This window comes from Neodiprion pinetum, chromosome 1, assembly GCF_021155775.2.
Source record: "Neodiprion pinetum isolate iyNeoPine1 chromosome 1, iyNeoPine1.2, whole genome shotgun sequence".
NCBI classification, from domain to species: domain Eukaryota; kingdom Metazoa; phylum Arthropoda; class Insecta; order Hymenoptera; family Diprionidae; genus Neodiprion; species Neodiprion pinetum.
In genome coordinates, this window is record NC_060232.1 from 28,212,555 (window position 1) to 28,237,335 (window position 24,781).

Sequence of the window (24,781 nt, forward strand, 5' to 3'; positions counted from 1 at the left end):
GGTTCGGCTACACTTATGGTTTACCGGCCTGCACACTCTAGCTTCTCAGCAGGAATTGTGTCACTGTCCCTATCTTCCTTCACTCGGTTCACGCCGTTCGAGATAGACCCGCGCAGTTTAAACTCTGCCGAAGGATTTATAGTACCTGTCAAATTTTACCTTGGATTGATATAGGTGCATCTTGCGTTATGCGCGCAGGGGTGAAAACTTTGGCTGAAAGATGAAAACTTCTTCTTCTCAGCGAGCCAAAATATCAGCCCTTAATTCATATTCCGTTTGTGAAATGTTCGGCTGAATGAAGACGGTTTTCCGATACTTGACTCTTGGCACTTGGAACTTAACGAGAACGTTCGATTTCCCCAGTTAATGCCGAAGAATTTTCCTCGACCGCGAATTTCACCCCTCGTTTCATAGAATTCAAATCGCTGCACCGGGCACCACGTACACATACCGGTTGCAACAAGATTTCTCCTCTCCTAGTCTCGGCGGCGATTACTTAGGGTAGGAAAACTTGACGATATTTCGATCCGCGTCGACGAAAGCCGCGCGAGCGTTATACGTGTGTCGGTACACAGGCGGCGCGGGCGGCGAGAAATCACGTAGAAGAATCTAAAATTCCATCAATCCCGAGAAGGCAGTTGGCAATATCTTTTGCGGGGATGGGAGGGTGTGGGGGTCGGTTATGTGTTTGCGGGGTTTCGGGCCTTATTAATGATTGATACGAGGATATCGACGTCCCCCTTGCCCGGCTGATATATTGGGGTTGCCATGCGTTTGCACGTGACACAATAAAACAGTCCTTCGCTTCCGCTGCTGCAGGGGCGGCGGCTGCGAAAACTCCGTGTGTACCTACCTATACGCATCGCTTCTGCCTCAGATTACGTCACGCCGATATTTTTATCGATTTCGATACAGCTTCGATTCACGCTATCTCCGGCCGACCCCACCGATCGAGGGGTCCGATTATGAGCTTATACCGTGTCTCAGTTTCACGGAATCCGGTGGCTCTCGCGTCGCGCTGTCCTGCATGGATATATTACAAGAGGCCCAAAATCGTATTGGCGGAATCTCGCGTTTTCTCGAAAAATTTGAGAGAAAAAAAATTTGCATACGCGAGCGATTCCAGACGGCGAATCGACGGTAGGGTAAAAGCCGTATAAAATGGATAAGGCGGCTGATAGGCGGCGCACACGTGCGGCCTCGAAGAAGAGGAACCACCACGTGGTGTCCCGAGGGTGGCATTAATCCCCCTTCCCTCCACGCTTCGCCCTGCGGAATCCGGACGACGGGGGGAGGAAGGGAGTCGAAGCAAGGCGAAGCAATCATATTTGCCGCCCCAGAGGGTCGATTCGTGTCAATGCGAATCAGACTTAGCGATCTAATACGGATGTCGATAGCGTCTGATTTACTTTTCGGTAATGCTCGACGTCTCTTATATTCGTCTCTGAATATAGTTTGCGCGAGTTTCCGATTCACCGGCCGTGGCGTGTGAGCGCATTATAAATAACAGCATAACCGCGGCACAAGGCGAAGGAAACAGGCAGCTCGTTTTTACTCTCGACAGATTTTTCGGAATATTGGAATTTCTTAGTGATAGCCACAGTCGTCTATCCATCAGCCACGGACCGAACGGCCTTGTACTTCCCAGTGGCGACCTTTAAACGATATAATTAAAGCTGTCGGGATTCGACGAAACTCAAGGAGATCAATCGGACAGCTACACGTGGCATTAAAAAATAAGCAAACTGATGAGCTATTAATTTCAAACTATTATACACGAAAAAGAGACAAACAGGCCGAGATGAGAAGTGTCAAGGTGTATCAGCTGCGTGGCGCTTGCTTCCCGCAACGGGCAATATATACGCACATAAAATATAGATACATAACGCTGCAAAATAATATCGAGCCGCACAATAGACAGAGCAAAAACAATTTGAACCGAGGTGGATACGTAAAAGATGAAAAACCTACGACCCGCACCGTACGTTTGGCGAAGAAAAACTAACTAACAAACAGGCAATAAAAAAAAAAAGAAACAATAAAACTCACGTATATTGTACGTATAGACGGGCGACTCGCGTATACGAGTATTAGTCGAAAGTTTTAGGTGGTGGTGGGGCACCGAGCAAGTCTCCACAGAGGGAGAAAGGCAAGGAAGTATACGGCAGTTCCCTAGCGAGTCATCCACCCCCCGCCCCCTTCACAGTCACCTACATCCCCCGGCGTAGAGGCGCCTACCCGAGGAAATTCGCAACGCTTTTTTCTCTCGCTGTTTCTCGTTTTTTCTTTTCCCCTCTACCTCTACCGCTGCCTCTCTTTCCATTTCTTCTTTCTCTCTTTATTTTATCGTCTTTTTCCCTCCCTTGCCTTCTTCTCTCCTTTTTTCACTTCTATTCCCGTCACGTATGTGGCGAGAAAAATTGCAGCGAAGCGCTTAGCCCGGTTCGCGTTCTGCACGCTCGCGTCAGCCTCTGAGACTTCTACAGGGAGAAACCCGCCGAGGGCCGTGGGCTTCCCGCGGGCACGTAATACGACGTGGAAACTCATACGCGAGAAGGACCGGGAGCCGGCGGATTCGGGGATCGGGGTCCGAGGGTTGAAATCACTCGATAAGTTTCACTGTAGGACCGACATCCGGTGGGATTCTCGTTTATTTGACGCTAATACCAGCTCCGGACTACAGTATACTGTAATACGTAACTTGATTTGCGTGTTTCAGGAAATGCTTACGGATATACATGCAGCACGCAATTACATACCTTTCTTATCGCTCTACACATATCGTTGCTCGTTAATTAAAATAGGTACTGACAGTTAATATAAACACGGCTTCACTCTAGTGTAAATCGTTACTTTCTAAGAGATTCAGTCGCGATGATATCGTTTTAGGTTTTCATTAAAATAGTACCGATGTTCATCTGTTTTATATCATTTTCTACTTTTTTTTTTTTTTTTTTTTTTTTCCCCCTTACCGTTGCAAAAGGAAATCGAGAGTCTCGTATAATGCGCGTATGGTGACCTGGATCAATTTAAGCTTTCTAGTTCGAGTTTCGTAAGCACATATATTTTAACGAACGCTTTTGAAACGATCTTTACCAACTAATTATTATGCTCAAGGCGATTCCTTTTCTTTTTCTTCTTCTTGCTTGCATCGAGGAGCGAGATATTTTGCGACCTGTGCATCTCATTTGAGGATAATCATTGGTGCCTGGTTAACTGCTATGATAACCTGCAAGCAGCGTATGGACGAAGAAATAATCATAATCATGAGAATAAAATGTCAGACCGGCAGGTACGCAGAAGGTAGACGTCGCAGTCTCGGCAGTTGAAAGGAAGCGACGGTGGTGATTCGACGTCGATCCAAAGGGTCACGTAGCGACTCCTAGGTACTCGCAGTGCAGGACTTGATTTACAGACTGATGCGAGATATTTCCGTAGAGGTGGAACGGAAACGGTCAACGGGTTGCGATGACGGGGACTTTTATGTGCCCGTCGCGGCGGCCGCAACGGACAGACGCTGCACCGACGGACGTGTTTTTCCCAAAGAAACCGTTTCGGAGTAGCACAAGCCGCAGCCGCAGCAGGTAAAGGCTGCAGGAGGAGGCAAGGGAAGCACGCACATCCTGCGTACGCCGTGACGACACGCGTGTCCGTCGGTCCGGCACCATAAACCAGGGTGCAGCGTTGTTACGATACACCAGCAGTCCGCTTCCTTTGCGCTCGCGCGCTACTCAAGAGAGTAAGAGTGACGGTCCGAGAGGCGATAGGATCACGGGTGCGCCAAGATCTGGTATCTTCCAAGAGTTTTCCGGGAAACCGCACCGCGGAATAATGACAAATCGGATATACGACGCTGCGACATCGTTCCGGTGTATTTTCTCGATACGCGGCGCGTTGTTCTTCCGGGTGAAAACGCGGAACGAATCGCGAGACCTCGTTCGGCCGACTGCAATACTGGCGAGGGATCGGGACGGAAGTGAGAGGATCGCTCGACGGATCGAGGAGGCAGGTTAACGTTGAACTGAACTGATTAGCATGACACCCCCGTGCACAAGGCCGACATCCGGGTCGGCGCCCCCCGCACGCCATTCTACCCCGGTCCGCCACGCTCTGGGCCAGGGTTGTGGGTGTTGCGCGTGGAACGCGGCATAAATATGTAAGAGGTACCCCTCCGCCGTCGCCGCTGCCTCCTAGTGGAGGGCACTATGCGCCCCTCCGGTACCGAGGTTCCGGACCTTCCTCAAACCCCCCGGGCGTGACGTCACACCTAGGTACGTCACTTGCCGCGTGCAACGTCACTGATCGAACCCAGCTGAGCCGGGCGCGCGCCACCGTCCGTCGCGACGCCCGCGACGCCCCGCGACTTGCATGTATTCATGAGAGGTTAACGTCGCCGGGTATAATATAACGGACCACTCAGTTCCGCGTTTGTCTACCGCAGACACGCACGTCCCCAACTTCGCCCGTTCTTCCCGATCACCGCGTCTCGCCGCTTTTTCACACCGCGACTCGGATCCGTGAATTAACATCGATCCATCATCCACCATTCCCGTGGCGCAGTTCGTAGCAAAACGTAATTTTATCCCGTGTCGTGTGAACAGAGACTTGCATCGGGAGATGAAAGCTACCGATCTCAGACTTCGCGAGCGCAGCTCGTCTGTCCGGACTCGCAATTATCGTCCTGACCGCGACTTATTCCGCAAAGCTGACGATGAGACGCGAGATCCGTCGGACTTACGGTTGACGCCATCCACTTGAATCGGCGTCGAGTGTAAGGTGCTCATTGTGATGAGGCATGGGTCTGACCCAGTCGGGTAGTGGGGCAGGTCTGAGGTCGCAGCAGATGATACATACATATTTATGCCACGCTCCGGCAAGTAGCGTACCCAGTTCCGCCCCCGCCGTTCCACCCGCACCCACCCTCGCACCCCCAACATACACACACACACACACGCACACGCACACACAGGATGCGCGCGCGCGCCATCGCGTACTACGGAAAACCAGACAGACACCACCCGCATCCTCATCCTGGACGATGGGGGTGCCATTGGCCTTCGCCCCGGGCAAGGGTGCCACGCTAATCAGCCCGATGAGATGTACCTGTTCCGCTGTCTGGCCCGTCACGAGCTTGTTTTTCGGGACGAAAAACTCGTCTCTTTTCCATTTTCTGCTACAGGTGGACGTGCTTGGTTTATCTTTTTCTTTTTTAAATCTCTTTTTCGCTAAGCGACTGGTGGTGTGATTAGTCGTCATCAAAGAGTCTGATCTCTTTTCGCCAACACCTTGGGGCCTTGACGTCTTGTGGATTAATATGCATGGGCGTTGCGATTTAAACTCCACCGTGCTCGGCTGACAATTAGCTTATCAATCGAGTCTGGTTTCGGGAGGAACCAACGTACTTATCGCAGAGCGCGTTGTATCGTTGAATGTATACTAATCGGTTCACACCCGCTACCATGTTTCGGAACATTGTCACGCGATATAAGGATCTTCGCTGGGGTCCGCGGCACGCGTCCAGTTACATCCAAGGAAACATCTTTGTGCGGTATTAATTGAAAGATAGAGAGTCTTCATCGCTATTATAATTGCAACGTGTACTCGGGGACCCTGACATTTGGCTGTAGCGGTCAGGACGAGTGTCCACGGCGATGAGCCGGTGATAGGTCGTCCTGCTTAAGTGGCGTCCACACTCGTTTTACACCGATCATTGCCGCACGCGTATCGGAGTCAAAGAATGTGGTACACCTAGGTGCGGAAAGACAGCCGAGGTGTGAGGCCATCGTGTTTCTCTCTTTATGGATACGGGTAAATACTCGCGTAATAACTGCAGCAAAGTGTGCACGTGTCTTGTACCCAACGCTGCGAAAAGACCTGCTGCACGATAGGCATACCTAAGGTGGGTTACGCGTTTTGCGTAGGCTGCGATTTATTGATCGATGATACGCTTACGTAAAGTGTTTACCGTGCCGAAGTCACAACCGACGGATAAATAAGCGTCCCCGCGGATCAGCCGCTTGTCACTCGATTCGCTGTTTCGCTTACCCTTATTTTTCGCCCTTGTAATTATCCGTACCCACGTGTTGGGAAATCGCACGGGTATTCGTCCGAGCTCTGCGGAATCAGCGATGTGAAACAAGAATGGAAAGGCGGGAGAGAAACCGCGGCGAAACGCTTCGCCCACACGCTGCACGAATGGATTGGTATGTGTGTAGGTACATAGGTGCGCGGTGCTCGCAATACGAAAGATAAACACCTCGGCTTGTTGCGGTAAGACTTCGGCCCAGAGTTATCGGCTGTTCGTTCTTACATCGTCGTGGCTGCCACCCCCTCAATTCACGTCTGCTCTTCGCGCACAACGGACGAGACGTCGTGGGCATCGGGGTGACGGGTATTGCACAACGATTCCCACCTACATTTACGTAACGCGAGAAGAGGCGCGTGTTCGACGGCGCTTGGGTCCATAGGCGGACGGTGAAACCTGCTTCAACCTCGGTATCCGTGGTAAAAAAGAAGGCGAAGAAAAGGAAGGAGCTCAGCGTCTGATAACGCTCGCGCAGAATTGTCAACCGCGGACGGATTGCGACAACAATACTAATTAGCTTGGGCGTATCGTTTAATCTTCAATCATAAACGGATAATTGCGACAAGGTGCAATTATACCCGGCGATTTATCGCGAGTAATAACGCACGGTGATTACACGCGCTTAGCGGCCCGATCCGGTTGCGAGGATTCCGCGCGAGTCCGGCGCCGCAGCGTCGAGGCCACGTCGATCCGCGCGGAGAGCATTTGTAGCTTTTCAACGTCGCGGAGCTTGACTAGTTTTCCTTGCGATGCGGTAACCCGATGTTCTCGACTGCACAGATCCAATGGCGTCCGGTGTAATTATTGTAGACGTGAAGTACAAAGGATAACGAGAGATAACGTCCGCGTTACTTAGCCATCAGCTTGCATCGAACAGCTTCGCCTCATCCCGCGCCGGGATGCAGTCCTGAGATTTATGGGACTTGATCCCGGAAGAAAGTAAATGCCCCGAGCACCGCAGCCCTGCAGGGCAATCGTCGAAATCGCTCGAATCGCACCCCAATTTTAATCAGGATCCAAAGTATGCAAGCGGGATGGATACCTAGCAGCTTTCCCACTAAACTACCCGGCGTTACGACGCATGTAATTTATTTTTATTGCTGCCAATTTTTTCTCCCCTCCGCTTATACACCTACACCGAGACCGAGAGAGGCCTACTACTAATTTCAGAGAAGAGCTAGCTGTTTGCCCCGCTATGCAAAAACACATCGAAGATGGCTCGGAATCGATACACAGCCGGGAGTCTCTCCGAATATTACGTATTCGGTGACATCAAACAGGGGCTAGATTTTCACGCGTTTATATCGAACAAGCTCCTCAGTCGGTTTGAAATCTACGACTTGTCGCACTCTTGAGAAAATCAAATTGAAAATAAATAATCAAAAACTCTACCGGCAAGGATGTTTCGGAGTTTTCGAGACATATGTACGTACAGTGCCATTTATTGTACGAACTTGCGATGGCAAGGATTTCGGAAAAAGATTCCTATTTTATGCAGCTACGTTCTTAAAAATTTCTGTATGGAAATTCCTACACTGCGTTGGAAGTTTTAATCGGATACGCAACGGTAAATTCACTACACGTTTACTGTTTATTCACGATACGAATAAAATAAATTTACTACACAATTTACTAAATTCAAATTACTTTTTTGTGGTTTCTTATGAATTTTAGTAAAATCAAACATTCTTATCGTAAGTATAGGGATAATACATAGCAATTTACGTCGCTCCACCGAATTTGTAAATTTGCAACCTGATTTCGTAATTTGACGACTCTTTTGTACAGTAAATGTTTGGTAAATTTAGAATCATTTTTAACGGTGTAGTGCGGATTTGTTTCGACGGGCAAACGCAGCCTTCGCCTACCCGGACAAAGAGCCAGGGAGCGAGTGAGTAAGTGGCGGGTTTCGAGTTTGAGCCGCGGGGGTTATTGCAGTAAGCCTCCTCTTGGGGGTTCAAGAATATTACGCCCCCTTGGTCCCCGCGCGCATATACTCGTCGGCGTTCGGAGAGCCCGCGCCCAACCCAAGGGAAACCCAGATCCAGAATCGAGACCCTGCAGAGATCCCTCTGCACCCATATCATGCGTGCGAGGAGGAAGCTGAGCGACTCGGTTTGCCGGGGTTCGGGCGGGTCGCTCACGTCGGTTGGGGCGATGTTTTAAACGCGGCCCACTTAAAAGAACACGCTTTACGTTTATGGGCACTCACTTATTCGGCGAACGGGGATCCGGCAAGCCGGATGAAACGCGCGGGGAGGGAATGGCTGGGGGTGTGATAAGCAATAACGCCCAGGGTAGCGTATGCCGCGAGACGTTCGGCTTCCTTTACCTTCCTTTTATTCTCCTCGTTCCTCTCTCTTACTTTCTCCACTCCGTCGAGTCATTTGTTCCTTAACGACGACGACTGGCACGGACTCTACTCCCTACCGAAAATCAGATCGAATGAGACAGCCGACGATAGTGGGCCACTTTTTAACGAGATTTACTACTACGCCACGTCTACTCAATGGGGAATAAAGGGTTCCTTTTACAGCACGCCCAAGGAACTGTACCATTCAAAAAACCAGGAGTCAGAGGTTGGGCCGACCTCAATATCAGATCGGAACCCGGGATCTCGCCGTCCGGTAAAGTGAGTCGTATAACATCGGATGATGTTGATCCCTTTTTTCAAATTTCTCCATCTCGAAGAAACTTGAGGGAATCGGCTCACCCACCTTTAATCTTACTTCTTCTACCTTCTCATCGTGACGATTTGCTCGTAAGCGACGCCTCCGCGTTAAACTAATGTAAAATGGTTTGATACAACGAGTTTTCAATAGAGGAGAGATTCAAAGAACACGAACCTTTAAGCACCGGAAATAACCGTTCCGTGATCAGTTGCATGAGATTTTGAAAATAAGATTAGATTAGGCTTACTTTACTACGTTTTAGTCTCTTTCCAAGCCGTATACAGGTTATTCTTTAACATATATGTAACATAGAATCATCGTATAATTGATGCAAACAAGAACTAAATAACTAAAAAGGCATGTGGCGGGAATTTAGTTTATACTAATTAAGATTTGACCGTGTAATCAATGAGTCGAACAGCCAGCATACCGACGTTTGTCCGAATAACCGATTAGGATAAATAAGGAGAGTGTCGAGTGGTAGGTTTTTGTGACGTTGGTTCCGCCAGTGAAAGAGTAAATCCCCGATGTTCTAGTTTGGGCTGAAATTAATTAGGCTCATCAACACAGTCGTCTCTCGGGTTCTTTGTCTCTTTCTCGCACCGTCAACCAGCCTTAGCAGTTGGATCCGAATCCCCCCTCGGCATACATTTCATTTCGCCTCGGTAGGCGTTCTTTCTTCGGCGAAAACCTCTTGTCTTTCAAATCCCAGGGTGGGTTGACTTAGTTAAAAAAATGAATTAAAAGTGTAATCCGGCCGCTGATTGAGAGGGGCGCGGGAGCGAATGGGACGGCCGGTCGGAGCGAGAGAGAGAATCCGCGGGCAAGCGATGAAGGGAAAGAGAGGGAAAGCTCGGCGGAGAAATCACGTCTCCTGACTTTTTCGTTCTCTCGAGGCCTTCGAAAAAAAGTATCCAATTAAAGGCGAGGGTTGATTTCGCACCGGAGTGTCTGCACGGTTTTGAATGGATCGAGAATAAAGCTGGCTGTCTGCTAGAGAGAAATCTGAACGCTTCGCGAATATGATCGAAAATAAGGATGAGAAGAATCACCTTCAATTTAGACACTTGTTCTTTTTCGCCAGTGGTTCCGCCGAATGAAGAGAAAAAAAATCATCCGGAATCTCTTCCTCGGCACACGAGCTTCCCGGGGCAATGAGAGAATCCCGATTTCAACGCGACGCGCTCTCGTTACCGGGTCAGAGTTCATTCCATGGATGACTACTCGAGGATGCGGCCCCACCCTAGGAGAATAACAGTGAGACTAGAATCGCTGGTGACGGAGCGTCGAGGCTCCCCCAGAGACGCGGCAGCATCAGGCGTAAGGACGACGGGGGTTGCATCGGCCCTGCGATTAAACTCTAAACCACGATCTGGTCCCGGTAAGCTTGGCTTAGTTTTACTTTATTTAACGCGTGTTTAAAACTAATAAAAGGCGAACGTCGAGGGCTCGGCTTGAAAACTTTCCTCGGATTCCGTGCAGTCAAACCTGGAAACTGAATAACTGAAGAGGAGCAACCGCATTATCCGCTAAATTTCCGAATGAACCAACACCCGCTGTCCCCAACGCGTCTGTTGCTACGCCATGGCACTCGACTAATTCCCGATTAGCTTGAAACTTTGGTTGAACTTTTCCCGGCCCTATAATTTAACGTCCAGACTCGGTTCTTCGCGCGATTTGAACCGCTGCTGCGTCTCGCTTGCGTCCAGATTGACGTTGATTAGGGACTGAGTTATTAATTCACCATGCCTTTCGTTTCGTTCCTTTCATAAATTTCGTCTTGTCTTGAAACTCGACGCGCGCTCTTCCGCACCGTATCTAAAATCCGATGAGAAAGGAAAGAGAGAAAAAACGGTTCCAATAACAACACGAAGACAGGAAGAACCGTACCCGCAGCGTTTAAGACTGGCATTACCGAAAGTCCTCCTCCTTCGCATCATGCCGGAGAATTTCAGCGCGTCATTTTTCACAGTGTTGTTACAAGAATTAACGGAGATGGTGCGTATCCCAGGTGATCGAAACTCCCCACTTACACACAATAGTTTACGCTTCGGTGAGAACGCTTCCCAGGGCAAAGTGTTTACCGTTCAGGGTTGTAAACGAACCTGAAACGCCGGTCGTATTGTCTCGGGGTAGGGGCTGCTGGTGAGGAATTAGGATGACCCGTAATGTTCGGCTGGTGGCGTATTCATCGACACAGCGTGCGGCCGACACGGAAGTTCGTCGACGTTGCCGCTCCGGGCCATCCGCCTAGTCCAGGGTGTAACGCCAATAATCGTCTGAGAATTATCGTCCGTACCGCGGCAGCGTTTACGGTTCCTAACTGCGGTGGGTAACGCCGTTGGTATACAGCCGAGTGGCTCGAATCTCGCGTGCGAAGGATCTTCCAGCCCTTTTTTTTTTTTTTTTATTTTTTATTTTTTTAGAGAGAGAAAAACACTCCGGAGTGGAGCTAGGAACGAATAATTCGGCTCTAGTTTATAGCCCATTCTCCCCCCGCGATCCGGGGATGATTTTTCGATCGTGATTACCCCGTCGGGACACTAAACCTGGATGAAGAGTGAGAGGGAGAGCGAAAAGGAGAGCTCAGACCGCCCCTCTGCACGTGGCTGAATGGCTGGTTCTCTTCTCTCCGTGCCGCTGCGATGTCACGGAACTAAAAACCGTAAGACAACTGCTCGACTTCGGGTCGGGCCAGGTGATTTACGCTCCGTGTCTCGTTTGCACGAATCTGAATAATACCAGTCTGTCGACTCTCCCATTCCTCTTCCTCTTCCTCCTCCGATTCCCCGGAACCGCTGCACGTGCGAAGGCAAGACCGGCGAGCACCGATTCGGGCACAGGTTGACCCTCGGCGTGGATCATGCTCCTCGCATCTGGAAATAACCGTGGATCGGGCGTGTCCAGGCACCGGCTACCTTGTTGAGATGCAACTTTCGAAGGAGTTTGTCAACGCCCGGAGCCCAGTCTTGTACAAAGGAACGGTCCGCTGGTTTTGGCGTGGGAACCGAACTTGACGATAATAAAACGATTTACGCCAGTTGTGCGAGCGGGCTCTGATTAGCCGGATTTCCTCGAGACTTTTCGGGCACAATACAAACCGGCAAACTCCGTTTCTCGGGACGCAGGAGGCGGTGAACGCGGCTAATACGAAACACATGTCGAACGGACCTGACCGAGCGGTGCTTGTGCACCTGATTGCTGGGGACATCCTCGTCCGATTTCCCGCTGGGACCATAAACTAAACTCAGCAGCCTTGGGCCGACCAGCGCTGTTTGCCGAGTACCTGCAGCCTCTGCTTGACGCTTCATCGTGTCGGGCCCGATGACCCAACCGACGATGGCGTCATGACGGCACCTGACGTACCCACGTGGCGACCAGATGTGCGCTCCTAGAGATGGGTGAAAATTCCACGGACCACCTTCCCCTTAACAGGTACAATCGGGGGTGGAGAGAGGCGGGGGTACGGTTTTGCGAATCCAACCGTGTCCTCGAGTCGCTAGCCTTTTGAGTGATCGGCTGAGATTCTCGACCGTAAAATAACAGATCGGAAGAAGTAAGAGTCGCTCAACAGTTCGAGGGAGCTAATTTTCAGGGATATCCTAGCTATTCAAGTCCCTGCCGGGCTACGTCCGCGCCTAGGATTCATTAAAAGCGAGTTAAACGTCCCGGACAGACAGCTTTATGAGTCGTTCGCATTCACGGGAGGGAGAAAAAGGAGAAAAAAAATAAATAAAAAATAAAAAAACTATTACGTTGTATAGTCGGCGGAGATCTGGGTCCGAAGATAGGTTCTCGCCGCGCTCCCTTCTTCTCGGGTCCGCAGACGTGGTCAAAGGGACCCGTAGAGGAGGACTAGTAGTACCTAGTAGGCGGTCAGATCGGACGAGGAGTTTCATAGGATATACCGGCGTAAACTGACTACGGGATGGATTGAATGACCGAAAATTATACCGGTGGCAGTTCACACCGATAGCGCGCCGGGTGCGGTTCACCTACATCGAGGTTGTTTCTCCGACGTCGATTATGTCCGCGTTAATCGACATCATTCCTCGAGTTGGATTTCCGCCGTGGATCTCATTAAACCGTCGGACGTTTATTATTTTTCTACTTCGTTTCTTTTTTCAAAATAGTCAAAGGGAGGGGGGGATTGTACGACGAGATCTCCAGACCGTCCAGAAACCCGCGGTTGTGTAACGATTTCAAGTTTCATGGTTGATCGCTGCGGTGAATGATTGGGTCGACATTTTGAAATCCCCGATCGCTCCAGACCGAGCCGGTATTCTTGTGATATACCTGCCCGCGAGGAGGATTAACGAACGAGTGAATTCTCTCTGGTATTCCTTGGCGTCGATTCGCGTCTCAAGGCTGTGTTTTGAAATAGTTCGATAATTAGCCAGATTTTATTCGTGCAGCATTTTCCTATCGCGTTTCAAGCACTTCGATCATATTAAACTTGGAGCGAACGGCTCAGTGCGGTTTTTGTACGTCGAGGAATGATCTCGATCAAACTGCTTTGATTTTCGGGCTATTTCAGTTCTAGTTGATCTCGCCGATGACTTGGAAAGGCTTGAGGCCCCGTGACCGAGCCAGCCGGGTCGGGCCTTAGAATTTTTTTCTCCAATTTCATCGATTATTCACACCTGATAAAAAGCTTTAACGTGTCTTGTCGAATTCCGAGTTGACCAACGGTGCCATGCGCCTGAGACGCGCATGCGGTGCATGTACCGACAATATACATCCAGGCATTGGTCAAGCATGCCATATATAAGCATAACTTTAACGGCGAGAGCTGCGCCCGTGCCGCCTGCAGCCCTAATCGTCGATTGCGGCGTCGGCGTCGGTGGTGAAGAGGAACCTAATGCGGTGTAAATCTCGTCCTTTATGTTTCCGAGGAGTTTCTGAAAATGTTTCCCCTTAAAAGCAATTGCCTGTTCCCCTAGTTTCGACATTCTGTAGGTATATCGACTGGCTCGCGGCTCGACCACCGCACCGTGGAGTCTTCTCATCGCCCCCCTTCCGATCACCTCGACATATACGCTCTGAATTAAGATTCTGCCTTTCGTTGTCGAATAATAAACGCAGCTAAACGCAAGCATAGAACTACTACGGGAATGGACGTAGAGGATTCCTCTTCGGTGTTATTAATTAATTGGGACGATTCGCCGCCTCGGTATTTCTCACAGACAGTAAGAATTTATATAGGCGAAGATCGTGTAAGACGGTATTGTAGGCCAGTTTAAAACTCCCTTCAGCTTCCGGAAGATAGACGCGTAACAAATGAAACTGCAAGAGGAATTGAAACGAAGCGAAACTGTGTCGTTCTCTTGGGCGCCCCTCCCAGTCGCGACGACTGCGACTACGACGACTTCCGGTCCCGGCAGCCAGGGTTCACCTTACTCTCCGCACCTATATGGGGAGAGCAGAGAGAAAAAGAAGAAGCTGAGTGAGAAAGAGAGAGAGAGAGGTCACACGATGCACAAACTCTTTCTCGTTCGCTTGCACGCAGCCACTCGATCCGTTTCCCAGATAGCGAGGACCATTTTTTTCTACTACAATTGCTTTTTAAAAGATAGCGAGGAGGGGCGGGTCCGAGGGCAAAGGAGGACACGGGCCCTCTGTGACGCGTGTTTGTGAGCTCGCGGCGCTGTATGCGGAGAGAAGAAAAATGAAAAGAGAGTCGAGCGAATGAAAGGAAAGGATTGAGCAGTCGGGTTCTGAATCTGGATGTAGCCAACAAAGAGGGTGTCGTCCCCGTCGCCCCGAAGCCCCCTCCACACCCCACACCCCACTCCCGATTCTCCTACAATGCTACCCTGATAAACGAGGCGAGATTGTCTGCCGCTTCTGCTTCTGATCCTTCGGCTCTCGAGCTCCTGATGCGCCCGCCGCGCCGCTCTCTTCACGGGCTCGCTCTTCTTCTGCCGCCGCCGCCGCCACCCGCCTGGTAAAGGCGGTCCTCGTGTCTCATGGGTAAAGACTGACTGACATCCGCGCCAGGTTTCTGCCCCTCTCGACGACCACGACGACACTGTGAAGCTAAAAAATATTGTCGATTGTTAACCGTTCGTTGACAGGCTAGATTTCCCCCCTCTCTCTCCCTCTCTTTTTTTACCTTGTCAATTACACATATTTGGCTTCGAGGACTTCGCGCCGACGCCGAACTCGCGGCACGATTAAGAAAATTAAATTTCCCGAAAATCAGGTGGAAAGTATTACGAAAATCATACACGGTTCTAGCATCGCGGTGATCCGATTATTATTGTGAAATGATGGTTTTTTTTAAAAATCGGCAAGTTTGACGGGATTATCGAGTCCAATCAAAGTCGAAGGCTATCAGGCAATGGGTGCAGGAGTACGGTGGCCCGGTTTCAGCTAGAAAGCTTAATTTATTCATTTGTAGGGTATACGAGACACAGGGATCGGTACATACGTGGCTAGAAAATCTATGGGTTCGTAAATATAGAGTCAACGATCAATATACACAGAGTATAACATTGAATCAAGAGTTAGGGATAGCGCAGCCTTATTTTCGTACGTATTTCAGTTTGTTTAATACGCCGGCTGACACATAAATAAATCCTTAATTGGGCTGGGCGTATTTTTCGACTGATAAAACTAGTTCTCCCTCTCTCTATTCCCCTCGATGGAGAGAGGTGGAGAGGAAGAGAGAGATCTTCGGGGCTTCGTATACTTGGACTGCACGTGCGTACCGTGTGTATGGAGGAGAGAGAGAACATGTACAGGTAGATATAGAGGTATACCTACGCGTCTACGCGTGTGAGCAGGAACGCGGTAATCTTACGCAACTGACGGTGTCTCTCCCGCGTTTCTGGTTTCGGTTACAACCATGTGAATGTTCCTGATTTCTGATTATAAGCCAGATACCTACCAGTTGGGCAATGCTCGGCCGACCATTGGGTAAAATGCCTGGAGGTGTCCGCCGTCTCTGAGTCGCGCGAACGGACATTTTACACGAAAATTTTCCACGAGCGTTAATTCGTTCCCCTGATAAGGTGAAAACTTTTAAATGAATTTATACGCCGTTCGTATAATCGCCGTCTTAAATTTGATCAAGCCTCTTCGGCGCTGATCTCGCACACCTGCACGCTCGTTTTATGCCGCTCTGCAGGTGATTTGGAAATTCTTCGAGGTCGAACGAGGCGAAACTGTCTTGAAATCGCTTATTCCGTGAATAAAATCTATGTAGCCACCGACTGTCGCAGCTGACACATTTAAACCTTATACACCATCGCTGTTGCTGGTAGGAGGTAATTTTTTATGGGCAGTAGCCTTGTCGGTTTATCGTCAGTGCAATCACTTACTTAGTCCCGTGATTGATGTATAACTATTTTTAATTCCTTCACCCGTACTTTCATGAATATGGAATTTTTGAGAATCTGTCAAAAGTTTTAACATTAATTTTTAGTGATACCCGCCGATCATCCATGCCGGTTTCAACGTATTTAGGGAAAATTTATGTTTCCTGTGAGAATGTATGCCTCGTTGGTTTACGCGCGTCAAGTTTGGACTCGTCCGTTAGTTCGCGGTACAAAAACGCGAGGTATCGTAACGCGTTAATAGATTGAAACGATTGGATTTCCACAAACGAGTTTGAGGCTCGCACTGCGATGAACGGTCCTGTTGTTAATGATTTTTCAAACTCAAACACATCTCCCGAGGTACTAAACGGGTTATAATTCATCGATGATCATGACCCGCACGTTTGAATGATAATTGCCATGAAATGAAGCGCAGTGAAAGGTGTGAATTAAAATTTTATCGGGGAGAAAAAGATGGTTTGCTTTTAACCAACTTACTTTAAAGCTGCCGATGCAGGATGGAAAAAGAAGAATACGAATGCCGGCCGCTGGATCTAACCTCCACCTTTATAATGCAACGTTATATCCACGGTTAGGATAATTACACGATTCTCCGACGATTGCTCATAAATTGTTTCTTGTAACTACAAATCGCGAGGCCAAAAACCACTCGAAAGACAAGCTGTTTCCCTATGTTTTCGCTCCCGAGTATTGTCGTAGGATTTCTCGTAAAATAATTAAGAGGCTTCCCCGCGGCTCCGATGACGGTATTTTAAAGGGTCGTAAAAGGGACGTTAAAACCTCATCGACCCAATCTGCCGTCAAGCTGGACGATCAACGCGAAGAAGGGAGTCGCGCCTTGGCGAATGTTAGAAACTCGACGTGATATTGTTTCCCGCTGTGACGAAGAGGATCCATAGATTTCGCAGATTGTAGGTGCTCGGAATGTACTTGATCCATCAAGCTGCTAAATCAAGGCCTGTGAAAATAATACTCATTTCTCCTTGATTATACGGGGCATGAAACTTGTCGCGGAATATAACAACTATTGGAATATAATAACGCCAGTATTGTACATCAATACATTAAATCAGCGCTGATTGAAATGTACGGCAGTTGGTTTTCTGCTCGATATTTTGAATATTCAGGCATACGGCAAAATCGTTAAGAACAAGTTTTGTCAGGGGAAAGGATCTTTCAAATATGTTGGCTATTGTCGCGGTAAAGAGAATCGAAAAAAGCCTAGCCCCGCAGTTTGAGCACACATATTATACTCAATTATATCGTCGAACGATAATATTGTAAAACCAAACGCTACGAGCTGCCGCGTATTATTACGCGATCGTGTAAGTACGTGTGATCCGAAATTATTCGGTGAAGTAAATTTGAATATGTATATATGCGATCGGTGACCATTGACCCAGGTCAGAAAATGCAAATAGTAATGTATCCTCTCATGCGGAGGTGCTGCACGTCGGTTCATTTGAGGTTTGTTAATTATGTATGCGTGAATAAATAATTATGCGGACGACTCGTCCGAGCTGCCTAGTCCAGCCGTCCGAGCCTATAAAACTGATGCATATATTTATGTCACTTGAACGGTGCGTTGTAATGACGCAGATTTAGTGGACAAACGATTAATACAAGTCTTTGGCTATAATTCGGCCGGTGCATTAGACGACGCGATTCATGCGTCAAAGTGAATAACACAAAAATCATTTGCGATCGGTACGCGCGAAGGAACCTTGATAGTGAATTATCAACGCTCAGACAACAGGTACGGATCTCTGATTGACGATAAATACCCTCCGGCGTCTCTCCGCTCACTCATTTCTTATTAGTACTCTCGCAGCATCTCGATTCGTTAAATATTGACCACTTACAATCAGTCAAGTTTTCCATCCGATAACCATCCCGCCCATAATCGCGTGTATCTTCGTGAAATCTTTTACCTTCAATGGGGGACCGATTTGATCAGGTTCACAGCGTTTGCTCAGCTTGAATTTTTTCAACCTTCGTCGAGGTTTCACTCGAGGTAGATCGGACCACCTGCGAATCGCTCCGTGAATTACGTGACGTGCCGTACTCGCGAAACGACGATTTACCAAAGGTGTATAAAGCTCGCGAGCGGCGATTAAAAATTAAGTGGAATGTCGTAGAAAAAGGACTCCTGCGGTACACGAGACGAGACTACGGCAGGCGTGTTTGCCGGCTGAAGGGTAAATAAAATCCGCTGCAGATTAAAGTCACGGTTAACAATGCCTGCTGGTCTTAATCACCTACGCGGAACTGTATCGTGACACGTTACAATCCCGCTTTAGCTAGACGCCCGTCGCGTGAGCTCGGCATTCTAGTAATTCGTGAAATATTCGCAAAATCTGCAACCGAGCTACGGTCTGGCACGCGACCGAAACGAGAAATCGTCAAATCTCTATGTATGTATATGTGTATATTACATCTAATTAAAGCACAATTTATTCTAGTCATGCATAATCAAAATTGCTCATGAGTCACACGACTCCTCGACACCAGATGCGCATGTAATGCGCGTTACCCAGTCAGGTTTGACATCGATACGCATCTTTATTTCGTTTTTTTTAATTTATTCAATCTTTTTTTCTCCTCCTTGCTTAGGATTTGTAATATCGGTTTGAGTAACGTAGAGTTAATTTCATCCACAGGTGGACCGACCCTCTTTCGTGTCCATGGGGGCCTTGGAACACGTTTGGTGACACGTTGGGCCTTCGGGCCTCGCAACCTTTTTAACTTTGGTCGGATCGGCCGCCGCTGTTCGAGTCTTTGTAGAAAGTACGTGGAGAGTGGACTAGCAGCTCACCCATTTAACCACCGTATCGTCTAACCAATATGAGGCGTCGACTAGCTTGGCCTTGTCGCGCACTGCATAATATCCTTCGTATATTTTACGATTTTGCAGGTTTTTTGTTTTTTTCTTCTCACGCGTCACTCGGGACACGATCTCCAAATAACTCACGATCCAACGATGCAGCGATGGCCAGTAAACGTTATTAACTTTATATCAATCACTCGCCTGATCTAACCTTTAAGCAGACAGAATTTTTTAACAGGTCCGTACTCGATGATGGGTCTTGTGGTGAGAGGAGAAAAAAAAAGCATAACATGTTGCGATGAAACCGATTCCTTGTATCATATCATGCCCGACTACTACCAGCTCAACCTGCACACACCTGCAATTCCCCGTTGGATATTTTTATTGCGTTATATACTTTTTCCTTTTTTCGTTTCGCTCAGCGATTCCTGTAGGCTGATTAATTTATCATCATTTGCATAATCAAAGAAACCAACGTGTTCTAGAGTAACTAATTACTGAATGTGAATATAACTCGTATCAACTTTACGATATTTTTTTTGCAAGGAATCTTGTTACACTTGTACGACGTGTGCGTGTACACTTAAGCTCGAGAATATATGTAATAACGATCGCTCCCGACCACGAGGGGACAATTTTTTCTTCCCCGTATACGATAGCGTGAGAAAAACGATTAATGAGATTGAAGAATAAAATCGGTGTGTCGCCGATACGTTTAACCTTCGATTTGTCCTCTACGGTGAAAAAGACCGCGTCGTACATTTGTGTCACGCGCAATACGCAAAATGCCCAAAGTTTTCCCTCCTACACAGACGATGATGGGCCTCGTTTTGAAAAGGTTCGATGCACGAATGCGGTAGCTGCTCGATCGCCGATAGCCGGGCGACCCGGTCTCTCCGAGGATGCAGACTGGGTAAAAGAGGAGCTAACCGAGTCACCAGGACGCGGACCCCGGGACCGCGATATCGGCGTCGTCTCTTCGAGCTCCCGCGGCCGGCTATCTTGCATCTGGCATTGTCCTCTCGCGTCGGTTGACGTCCGCATGCACACGAATGCAACGGGGGTGTTCGTCCCGTCGGAGGCCGCCGAAACCGGCGGCTGCATCCGTTCCACACACAGAAACCGCGCCGCCTAGCCACCGTGAGCCGGATTCAAAGATGCAGGCCGCACCGCGGACAGATCGGACATCTATCCGCGAGTCCCGACGGCCGTCACGACACCGACAAGTTGCTGGATCTTTTCCCAGATTCTACAATTACTCCGAGCGAAGTGCAAACTCACTTCATTCTTGGTGAGTCGAACCTTCCATTGTCGAGGCTGATCGTGCAGGGGTTGAAAAACGACGATGAGACTTGACTTGGCCAAATCTTTACCGCACCGTCGCGTCGTGAGGTATGGAAGAATTGCCTATACGAGAGGAGCGTTCGACGTTAGTTGGGGAAAAAATCGGGCGACGATCAGGTCTCTTACCGAATAAGTGAAGTGTTTCCGGTTTCCCCGACGACCCATAAATATCCGGATATACCGAGACGCGGAGGAGGCTGAAAAGACGGTGTATCCACATCCACAGCTGCTTGGATCCACACACGCGACGAAAGGTGCAGGCTATAACCATCCACGCACCTATACTTGTGCCTTTGTGTCGCCCGAAGGAGATCGGGACAACCTGACAAGCGAAAGGTGTATAATGCGGAATAATATACAACCTTACAGTTTACCACTCTACGTGCAGCGTTATACCTGGAGGTGTAGTCGTATACCTGCGACTGTGAGTGGCTCGCCATTGCAGGACTATACGTACCCTGACGCCTCGGGCTGACACAGCCGGACACACGTACGATCGAAGTCTCGTGTAAGGCGTAGGCGCCTTAACAAGTTCCACCTGCCACCCGGACCGAACTCTCGAGATTTTGCGGACCGACTCCGAGTTGCCGGTCTCGTGTTTTGTCAATCAGCCGCGTGCAACATTCGGGGTAACGCGACTGTCTGCTTCCAGTCGTCGTCCCAGCGAGGTCGTAATCCTCTTCAACGCGGGTAGATCATCGGGGTGTAATTCATTCTGCGGTACACGGGAAACTCGTAACCCGTTCGAACCACCGCAGTTAATCATATACTGCGATTATTGCCGTAGACTGAAAACTCGATGTCTTAATTATTGTCTTGGTAGACCGCGAGATCGTTCCATCAATCATTGCTGAAAAGTTGATTCATCGAAGCGTTGGTAAAGCGAATATGGAATCGCTTACCGGTGACACATAGTGATTACTCGCTGATTCATTATTTCGACAAAGACTAGCTTGTCCACAGGAACGACTCTTGATCGTAACTTTTTACTTCCGTAACTCTAAGTTCTAGGCGAGGTTCACCGACGGTCGAAGAGACCCTCTCTCGGCCACGATGTTCGATCTATTGGTTGTTTAGTTTTTACGCGGGGCGCGAGACATCATCCCTCGGGGGAGAGACGTATTTCCCAATGAGCCAAGCGCATGTCGGACGGTCTTGTATATTGTATAGCGAGCGAGGATCGAGGGAAGTATAAATAAAGTCTCGGCGCAGTCTGGCTAGCCGCACGCGGTCGTGAAAACTTGTCGCTTGTCAACTGGGGTTGGTGAGAGCGGGGATGCTGAGCATAAAACTGGCTTTTAACTGGCACAATAGCATTTTCTCGACGTACCCTATCCCCCGACTATCCCGAGCTCGGGCCTCGAATCGTGTCCGTGTCCGTGCACGAGCTTGCGTTACACCCTCGCCTGCCGCAACCGCTGCACGCATGCACTCACAAACACACACGCGGATGCAGCGGCCGCACGCGGTCCGACTTCGATTCCCGCGTCCCGGTTTTGTTTCCCTTGTAAGGAGAGCCGCGTTTACAATACCAACGTCACGCACGCCAAGGATCACAGGCCTTCGATTTTACCATTTTGCGGACCGATTTGCGCCGAGGCTTGGAATCGAGTTGGCGAGAAAAAAATCAAAATCTAAAAATAACAATATCAAAATGTAACGAGAGACAAAAAAGTTTGGGCTACTTACAAACGGTACCTTAGAGAGCTTGACTTTGTTAAAAATCCGAGGAAGCCGAAATTACTCAATTATTGCTTGACCCGTTGATTGACGCTTTGAGAACGGGATTGAATACCGACTGGCCTCTCTATTGAAAAACTATATTTTATTTTCTTTCCACACTGGCTGAAAGCCCGGGGCGTTGCGAGGGCGTCGCGCAGTCGTCGTATAAGACATGTGAAACGACTGACCGTTTTCTTTTAGCCCCGTTCCAGGGGTTCCCAGGGTTCAAACGAGAATCGTATACCTTCGGCATTGGTTTCCTTTTGCTTTACAGTGCTCGTATCGAGAATTTAGTGGAGAATAGAACCCTCGGAATGATCAGTTACAGACCACGTCTTCCAACTGTACGTTCCGGATTCGTTTGTTTTTATCGACAAGAATGGGAGTTTATGATGGCTCGTCACGCGGTTCCACCTCTCTCCTTCTCTTCCGCCATTCTCTCTTCCCTTATTTTCCGCCTTTTACTTACTTAGCTCTGCTTCTGCTTGTTTTTCCTACTTTCATTTTCATTTTTGTCCTCATTCGTCTTCCAGTTCTTCTTCTCCGCTCCGTCGCGTCTGGATTTTATTATTTTACTTTATTTTTCATCCGAATCCGCACCCGTTACACCCTCACCGCCGCTTCGCAGCGTCGAGCAGCGATGCGCGGCTTCTGTTTGTTCGCAAAGTTATGGGGCGGGAGTTTCCCGGACTTACCAACGCATATCGGTTGGTGTGTAGAAGCGTTGAACTCGCTCCTGTTTTGATAGAAACATGATTTTGCACACGTGAATGGAATGTTGAATAAACAATTCACCTTTCGTGGAATTAGTATGGGATCGATTTTAAGCCAAATTTTATCACTCAATTGTTCATTTTTCGGATAAGACGGTCGGAGAAGCAATATCTCAGATTTGTATTGTAGTCAGTTTAGCGCGATGCTAAATCGTAATTCTCGTCACGTGCCTGCGTCAGAATTTTTTATGTCCAACGGCCGAAGGTTCAAACCGCAGCGCTAACGAAGGACGCATGGGAATTTTCCGCTCGCCGTCGAGTGTCTGCGGTCTGCAAAGAAAACTGGAAACCAACGCGAGTTGGCTAAAGCATATAGGCTAGCTGTCGGGTGAGGTTGTGCCAGGTTTGCTGAAGCTTAGACTCGCCGATACGCCGCTATAAAGGATTTTTCTCACACTGCGTGTGTCCGCAATAATAAAATGCCTTTCGGTTAATCTATCGATCTCCGGCAGCCGATACGAACAACCCACTACGAAGCGAGTGGAATTATCGCGATGTCCCTTGATTGATGTGATTGTCGTTTGATGTCGTTAGAGAACCGGTATTCGTTACATTCAGCGATGTCTGGAAGCTGGCCGTACGATCGCAACCCTCCTCCACCCCGTAGATCTCGAATATCGATCAAATCGTACGATCCAACAAAAATGGCCTAAGACGAATCGTACGCGTGCTCAAAACTAAAAAAAAAATCAAACGACGCGAGCACAGATCTTCTGACGTATCTATGCGCGGAACTATCGGAGCAAGGTTCGATTCCTGGTCGAAATCATTCGGGAACGCGGTGTCTCGTGCTCACGACGTTTCCACTTGAACGGATCCACGAGGAACTTCAGCCCGTCGCTACCTCGGACGCAAATCCAGCCCTGGTCACTTTGGTTACGTAACAGAGCGATTGGTCGTATATAAGCGAGTGAGCCGGTGGTGCTGCGATACAACCAACCCACACCGGCGTGCCGTAAGCGAATTCCTCCGGATCTCCGAGCGCCGCGGCATGTGCGTAACGAGAATCCAGAATTATTACGGATCTATTCTTACAGCGAGCGATTATCATCAGATTTTGCAGTCGAGAGTCGTCGTCTGCGCCTCTTCGACTTCACCTGCGGGTCGCTCGTTTTTTAATTGATCCGATTCGTCGCGTCGAGCAGATCGGTCGATCCGGCCTGATCGTGAGTCGCGAGGCCCGATCGGCTTTCGCGTCACGATGTGACCTAAAAATGACGCGACGCTGGCACCCGAGCGCCGTTTCTTTGCTTAGAAAAACGTCGATTTCACTCGCGGAATGGTGACGGAGTTCCTGTAGGTTAAACATTTGCAATTATTTCACCCGATGATGCAGCGGTTCGCTTTGTTCTTTAGACGCGAATGGTTTCTTCGTTGCGAGACGACGAGTTCAATCTGTTTATGCGTCGATACCGTTTGTATGCGGAAGTTTGGAAAATGACTTATCCGTCGAGATTTGCTTTCGACGAAAACAAGTCAACTCTCGAAGCATAAAAATTTCGCAATCCGTTGGTGTCGAGTATTGAAAAGCTGCAGTGAGATGAGGGCAATCATGCCTCTTGCGACGGTAATGAATAACATACGGATAGGCCGTGATCCAGTGGCGCCAGAAGCCACGTCTATGGAGAAAAAATTAAAACCAACAAGTGAATCTGCTCGAAGATATATAACCTATGAAATACAGTGACACAATCGTGTAGCAAGTTACGAAAATTTCATTGAATACTCCGTGGCTGTGGTCCTCCTCTGTATTGTCGTACGTGGAAGTAGGTATAGCGCATTGACAGTAAAATATGGCAAGTGATAAAATCAACTGCCTGCCTCGACTTCACGTATCTACGAAGAGGCAGGTTCTGGGAAGATTAATTTCTGGCACATTTCATCAAAAAGTTTCGCCATCGCCGCTGTAGGACAGAACCTGTAACACGCGCCACGTAACTGTACTATAATTATCGTCGTCCCGTGCTCAGGATGCGGTCGCAGCTTCATTGCCGGATTGTCCTCGGGCCTTGTGC

The 24,781-nt window shown here is 48.8% G+C and overlaps 1 long non-coding RNA gene across 1 annotated transcript in view; it reads left to right on the top strand.

Moving 5' to 3' along the window:
* The window catches only part of LOC124224495 (uncharacterized), a 160,532-nt gene that overhangs the window by 130,839 nt on the left and 4,912 nt on the right, over window positions 1-24,781 (top strand). The window contains exon 6 of the long non-coding RNA XR_011177711.1: window positions 9,842-10,138. This is a non-coding gene — a long non-coding RNA (uncharacterized lncRNA). The remainder of the gene's footprint in view (window positions 1-9,841; window positions 10,139-24,781) is intronic.